The sequence below is a fragment of the Myotis brandtii genome, unplaced genomic scaffold (genome assembly GCF_000412655.1).
Source record: "Myotis brandtii unplaced genomic scaffold, ASM41265v1 scaffold199, whole genome shotgun sequence".
Lineage (NCBI taxonomy): Eukaryota > Metazoa > Chordata > Mammalia > Chiroptera > Vespertilionidae > Myotis > Myotis brandtii.
In genome coordinates, this window is record NW_005357414.1 from 4,256,235 (window position 1) to 4,263,286 (window position 7,052).

Genomic DNA, 7,052 nt, shown 5'->3' on the forward strand with positions numbered 1-7,052 from the left:
TTTCCCTTCATCCCCCCCTCTCTTCCTCCCTTCCGCCATCCCTCCAAGAACAATAAAAAATAAAATGAAATAAAAAATAAAGCTACTAGGCCCTCTAGTTCAACCCACTCATTTTAAATAGCAAGAAACTGATACTCAAAGAGGGGAAGTGAATGGCCAAGGTCACGCAGCTAGTTATTGGAAGAGCTGCAAGTAGAACCAAAGTCTTCTGGCTCCTAGTGTAGGGCACCTGCTTTCAGCTTTGTTACAGAGCCAAACTAGCATGGGCTCAGGGCTACAGAAACTGCAAGTGAAATAAAAATCTCTTCCATTGTTCAGCAGGAGGAAAATCTGCCTGTTTTCTACTTGATTCTTTGAATTTTTTTCAGGGCCCTAGAGGCATTGTACCTGATTAGAAAAGGCAGGAATGCTTGTCCTTGTTCTCACTTTCCTATCAGTTCCTCAGTCCTTGGTGGCCAAGAGTCCTGCCATTATCATATATCTTTTTTCCCCTATAAATCATACTAAGAAGCAGGAATTGTAGTTACTTCCATGAAACTGCAAATAGCTTGTCCATGTTGTAAATTTATCCTCATATTTATATGAGGTAGGAAGGGCAGGCTGAGGGATTGAGTAATTAGGGTTCTAGAGAAAGCAGAGAGAACAGATTACCTCAGTGGCTTGGACACTCCCTACTGTCATAATCCCATCATTGAGAGAATGGATTTCCAAATGCCACATTACCAAGGTCACACAGCATGCATATCAATTAAAATACCAGATTCATTGCATTCTGGATTGGATATGACTATATCTAACGGCAGGGAACCAGTAGGCACAGCACAAATTGCTTTATTTGTTAATCAGATGACTCAAAACCTTACATATGCCCATATTATGTCAGCTTTTTAAATTTTTTTATTTAGTAATTTAATATTTTTAAGAGAGAGGAGATGGAGAAAGAGAGAGAGAGAGAGAGAGAGAGAGAGAGAGAAACATTGATGTGAGAAACATCAACTAGTTGCCTCCCGTCCGGGATTGAATCCGAAACCTAGGTATGTGCCCTGATCAGAAATCGAACCCGAAACCTTTTGGTGTACGGGACTACGATGCTCCAACCAACTGAGCCACACTGGCCAGGGCTTATTTATTAATTTTAGACAGAGAGGGAGAGAGAGAGACATCGATTTGTTGTTCCACTTATTTATGCATTCATTGGTTTCTTCTTATATGTGCCCTGACTGGAGAGCAAACCCAAAACCTTAGTGTATTAGGGCGACACTCTAACCAACTGAGCTACCTAGCTAGGGCTATCAGTCAGTTTTTGCTTAAAGCAAGGAGGAGGAGGAAGAGGTCATTTTGAAGGGAGGGGAGGCCTAGAGGGTTATCACCATGTAGGGCATTGAGAAGCCAGAGGAATATATGAGGACCCAGGATGTCCTTGTGAGAAAGGGGTAGGAAAGGTAACCAGGGGTTGGGAACCAAAGCCAACTTTGCTTTTTAGACCATTCTGCCATGATCCTGGGAGCTGAATTGTCCTTTCCCCTGAGGGTCTTTTAAAATCATTTCTCAAAAAAAATCATTTCTCCTGCTACTCTGGGCGTACTGCCATAATTTGGCAAACTGTTAGGATGGGAGTGGGATGCAAGGGAACTATTGCTGGGCACAGTAGATAGAACTCTGTCACCAGCTGTCACAGGGTCGCTGGTAAGGAGTTGAAAGCCCTTTCCTAAGAGCTAAGTCTAAATTTTGAAGAAAGAGAAGTTCAAGCTTCCTTCAATTATAGCTGCTTCTAGCAAGAAGGATGAGAATGAAGTGAGGAGAGGAGGATGTCAGAGAAACAAGTCAGGGTATTGGCTTAAGGCCAAGAGCCTTGGGCCCGTCTGACTGTTGGTGGGGGTTCTTCACTGAGGTAGTGGGCAGGCTGCCCAATTTCAAAAGATAGGCTCAAGGGAGAGGGATCTTGCAGATCCCTTTTGAGGGGAACTGGCCAGAAGATGGTTTTGACCAAGAACATATTTAAAGAAAACAAGCCCCCAAGTTTCTAGGTCCAGGCTCCTAGTACAAGCTTAATTAGTTTCTGTGGATCAGCTGCAGTTGAGGCAGTTTGATTTGTACTTGTTAACGCTTTTACAGCTAGAACTCAGAATTTTTATAGCTGCTTTTCCAGCACCACCTCATTAATCCTCAGAGCCGCAGAGGGAGGCTGGAGACTCAGTCATCTTCATTTTAGAGAACAAGCCCAAAGAGGTGAAATGACTTGTACCCCATCATAAGGCAAGTCAGCCACTGGGCTGAAAATAGAACCAAGCCCTGATTCTGGGGGGAATTGCTCATCTTAGCCCACATGGCCTCCCTGCTTTGCTTGCTCATTGCAGATGCAGAAATCTCCAGCTTTCAGGGAATCTGGCTCCCTCAGTCTGTACCCAGGACTGACCCTGTGCCAAAGGGTCACCTGGGATGAGGTTGGGGAGGAGCGTAACTGTCCCATTTCCTCCTGGTATCAGATCACATCAGGTCTCTTATTCCTGAAGAAGTTCCTGACTCCCACCTGTGCTCAGAGCCATGGAAATAGGCCAGTCCTGGATGCCCTCCCCTTGGGGTCCACGCCACCAGTTAGCTCATCCGACAGACCCTCAGCGTGCTTCACATTTCCACCAAAGCATGTCTGGTGGAAGAGGACAGCGAACCTGGATTCCAGGTAGATGGGTATCGGAGTGCAGATGTATCAGATAGGAGTCTCAAGTGTCTTTAAAGTGATATGTATTCTTTACAAGGAAGGCGACTTCTGTATTTCTCTTTATATTTTTACATACAAATATTTAATGTAGCATCTGCATAATATTTTCCTCACAAATCTTGGAGAAAATGCAAATGCTTCAGAAATACAGGCCACATCATAACCATGGCTTTTTGTGTCTGCTGGTACACTACCACATTCCCTGGGAGACGTAGACCCCAGTTTGAGGAGGATGGGTGGCAGCGCATAATCTTGATAGTGGCTTTTAGGATGCAACTGCTCTATCCACAAATTTCCATGTACATATACTACTCCACCCCTAGGTATGAGATATGTGTGGCACTAGGGCAGTCCAGCGAAGAGAGGTATGTGGGTGGGTTCAGGTGGGCTTGCAGTACCCCACACCCCAACATTATCAACGACCTGTTACTACCCACATGCTGCCTGGATCCCAAGCAAAATTATAGGCCATCTTTTCATGAGCGTGTCTGCATCCATGCCTGTTTCCAGGAGGAAATGCTTTGAAGGTGGGGTTGGGCTGAGTACTGTAGGGTAGCAGTTGAAAGTCTGGGCTGGGTTTGAAAACTGACTGGCTTGCCACTTACCAGCTGTGAGACCTTCAGCTAGTGACTTAATCTCTCTAGGCTTCAGTTTTCTCCTCTGAGAAGTAGATATGATCATAGTATCTCTCTCAAAGGACTGTTAGGAAGATTAAATGAGATCATGCATGTAAAGATCTTAACACAGTGCCTGACATATGGCGAGTGCTCATGCACAGTTGGTTTTGCATATTTCAGGGCAGGGATCAAGTTTTCTGTGTTGCAGAATGTTCCTAACATACTATGAATGCATATTCCTTTTAGCTAAAGCTGTGAACATATCAATGAGGATCAACATCCAGAGGGAAACAGACATCATAGATAGGAGGGCAGGGAAGCTAAAACTGAGTTCATTCCTAAGTGGTATGTCCAGAACCTTCAGCTGAAAATGTCAGTGTGGGCACCGGGACACATCCACATGATGCTGGGAGTATGGCCAGCACTCAAGGACTGGGTATGTGGGTGCATGGGCATGGGCAGGAAGGAGTTGCTATTAACACTGACGTGAAATAAGCAGTTCTCTTCCTGTGTGAAGGCAGGCTTCCATAATGACCACCTACTAGTGGCTTCCAGGAGGACAAGGCATTGGAACCAAGAGACCCACTTGGAGTCCAGGACATTTTGCCAGGGCCCAGGACTGAACCTTCAGAAATCATTTTCTTCCACTCCATGGAGAACCTCCTTCTTACGCCCAACACACATAGTCTGGCTTCCAGCCTACAGGATGGGGAATGGGATGCAGTTATTATTATTACTCCCATCCTAGTGGTTGCTTGGAGGAATTTAAAACTAAGACATAAATTCGTGCCCCTTCCCCATGTTGGCAACTGATCCCCCCCTGCCCATTTGGCAGGAAATGTTCTGGCTGAGGCAGATCCTTTCAATTCATTGCTGATGAAATTGCCTATTATCCACAGTGCCTTGACAACAGCTTGAAAAAATGTGACTGTGCCAGCTCCACAGGCATCCTGGGCCCATGCCAATATCATGAACCCATTTCCCTTTATTGGCTGAAATCAGAAAGGCAGGAATCAGGCTCTTGGGACTGGTATATGGTATAGAGTGGCCAGAGAGCATCTGCTTCAGGCTCTGGCTCAGACCAAATGTGGCATGGATGCTGGTAGAAAAATGGCCTTCCTCAGTGTTTCTGACTACTGCAGATAATGACCCTGGGTCCACAGAAAAGGAGGCCATTGGTCAGTCACCTCAGATTTTTCTGAAGATTTTGGAAAGCTGTTGGTGAAATTCAGCTGAGTCAGCAGGATGCTGGATGAGGGACCTGACTCCTTATCCTTTGACAGGAGGTGCCAGCCTGCCTGCCCTTGTCCACCTGCACTGCCCTAGATTAACCATTCCCCGAGGAGAGAGGGCCCATTTCACAAGGTCCAGAGATCTGGACAGTCATCCCATTCAACATTCATTTATTCAGCAAAAACTTATTGAAGAACTACTATGTGCTAGGTTCTGTGTGGGTATGTACCCAGGGTATAGAACCAAATATGCATGCTTTTTTGACTGGAAGGAGCCACCAGTGTAGTTAAGGGCCAGAGGGGGCCCAAGTTTCTGGACTGTCCAGTTGGGCCATTTTGAAGGGCAGCAGGACTCACTGTATATTGGCACTGTTTTTCACTTGACGGGGACAGGATCCCTGGCAGGCAGCTCCCACAAGAGTTCTGCTACCAAGGTTAAGCCTCTCACCCCTGATGGCCTCCTGCATGCAGATCAGAGCTCTGGTATGGTGTTGAGGAACATGTAGAGCAGCCCAGACTGACTACACCGTCTCTTGCTTCTCCTCTGTGCATTGCCTCTTAACTGCTTTAGCCACGCCTTTGCAAACAGGAAAAAAAGTCTGTGCTCAATCTTTGGGAGGAAGTGACTGATCAGAGCCACTATACATGGTTGTGTAATATGTACACACAGCCAAAGAGACCAGTGGGGCTGGGTGGAGCTAAAATGACCAAGCCACGTGGCAGCAGAGCTGGCATCACCCAGAGGGTGGGGTGTTTTTTTCTAATTCATCTTTTGCGGGGGGGTAGCAGGGGGAACATTTTTTTTCTTTCTTTGTATTTCGAGAGAGAAAGGCAAGGAGATAGATAGACAGGTAGATATTAATTTGTTCTTCCACTTATTTGTGCATTTATTGGTTGACTCTCGTATGTGCCCTGAGGGCAATCGAACCTGCACCTTGGCATATCGGGAAGACGCTCTAACCAACTGAGCTACCTGGCCAAAGAGGAAGAAACTTTTCAAGTTGGCACGGAGGCACCTCATAGGCTAGTGGGGACCTGTGATTACCAGAAGGAAGTAAAAGAACAGAGAAACAAAAGCATTTGTCACCATTAGGTAACTCTGAAAAGCTAGAGAGGTCAGCCCTGCTTAGGGTCTTGTTGCTTCTATCTTATCAACCCCACCAAATAAATTGCCAGCAACCATTGCAAAGGATTTGCTAACTTAAAATATAAGGCAGTTGGGCTACACTCTGTGGTAACTGAGTAACCTTTAAAGGGAGATGTCCCTTTTCCCAATTCTGACCTGACAGCTGGACTAAAACCATGTCTCCTGCCTCCCAGGTCATCCAGTGCACTAGCCACAGAGCACGTTGTGTTTCTGCCCCTACCCTGCCCCCACCCCCTTCAACTCTGAGGTCATAGCTATGGTGACCAGGTGAGATAGAGGCCCCATGGGCAAAAGACAGAAACAGACAGTATCCAACTCCTGTGACCCACAGGAGGCTTCTACAAGGAGCAGGCTCCTCAGCTGTCATCACCCACCGGGTCCCAGGTAGGTGGGAAGAGAGGCACAGAGAGAGCACCACCAACCAACAATTCAAGGATACAAGAACACTCACAAAGAGGCACTGCCAATGCTTATTGGGATAGTAAGATGAATAGATTTAATCATTCTTGTTTGAAAAACAAGACATAAATTAGTATATATATATATAATTTATATTTTATGTAGTATATATATATTATATACAGACATTAGAAAATGTATCCTCTCCATGAGGCTGAGGGAGAGGTGAAGGATGGCGGTGGAATGACACAGGTGGGGCCTGAGTGGCGAAGGTGCAGGATCAAGAAGGGGGGAAAAGAGGAAGACCACATCCGCACTCACGCTTGCAGTGGTCAAGGGGGAAAGGGTTCCCCACTGGCTGTATCTCTGGCCTATTAAACAACTTGGTCTTGTGGGAGGAGAGGCCAGGAAGGTGGAGCTGGCTTCTGCAGAAGGAACTCCCCTAATCTTGCTGGGAGAAATTGCCACTCAGGGGGGCTTAATTGCATTAGGGGATACCAAGGTTGGGTGGGGGTCAAGCACAGTGTACATCTTTATAAAACTCATGTAAGAATGGGAGATTTCACAGGGGTCTCTCATGTAATGATGATGAGAGGCAGACACAGGGTATGGGCATGTGGAAAAAATGGGGAGGTATGGAGAAGAGGATGAGAAGCAATCTATACAGAAGAAACATTGGCTTTCTTTGTTCCCTACAATGGGACAATTAGTAGGGACTCCGTGTCTTCACTCCCATGAAGGTTGTAGGGGGGCGGTGACAGCAGCAGTAGATGTGTGTCAAGGAGGATGCTAAACAGTGTGAATTCCCTTCCAGATGACTCCGGAGAGAGAGAGAGGTGCAGGACTGCACTTGGTAAGGCGCTCAGCTTCTTTTCTTAGAGAGACAAATCCACAGGGTCAATACACAGCCAAAAGCATATACTCAGGATTAACATATC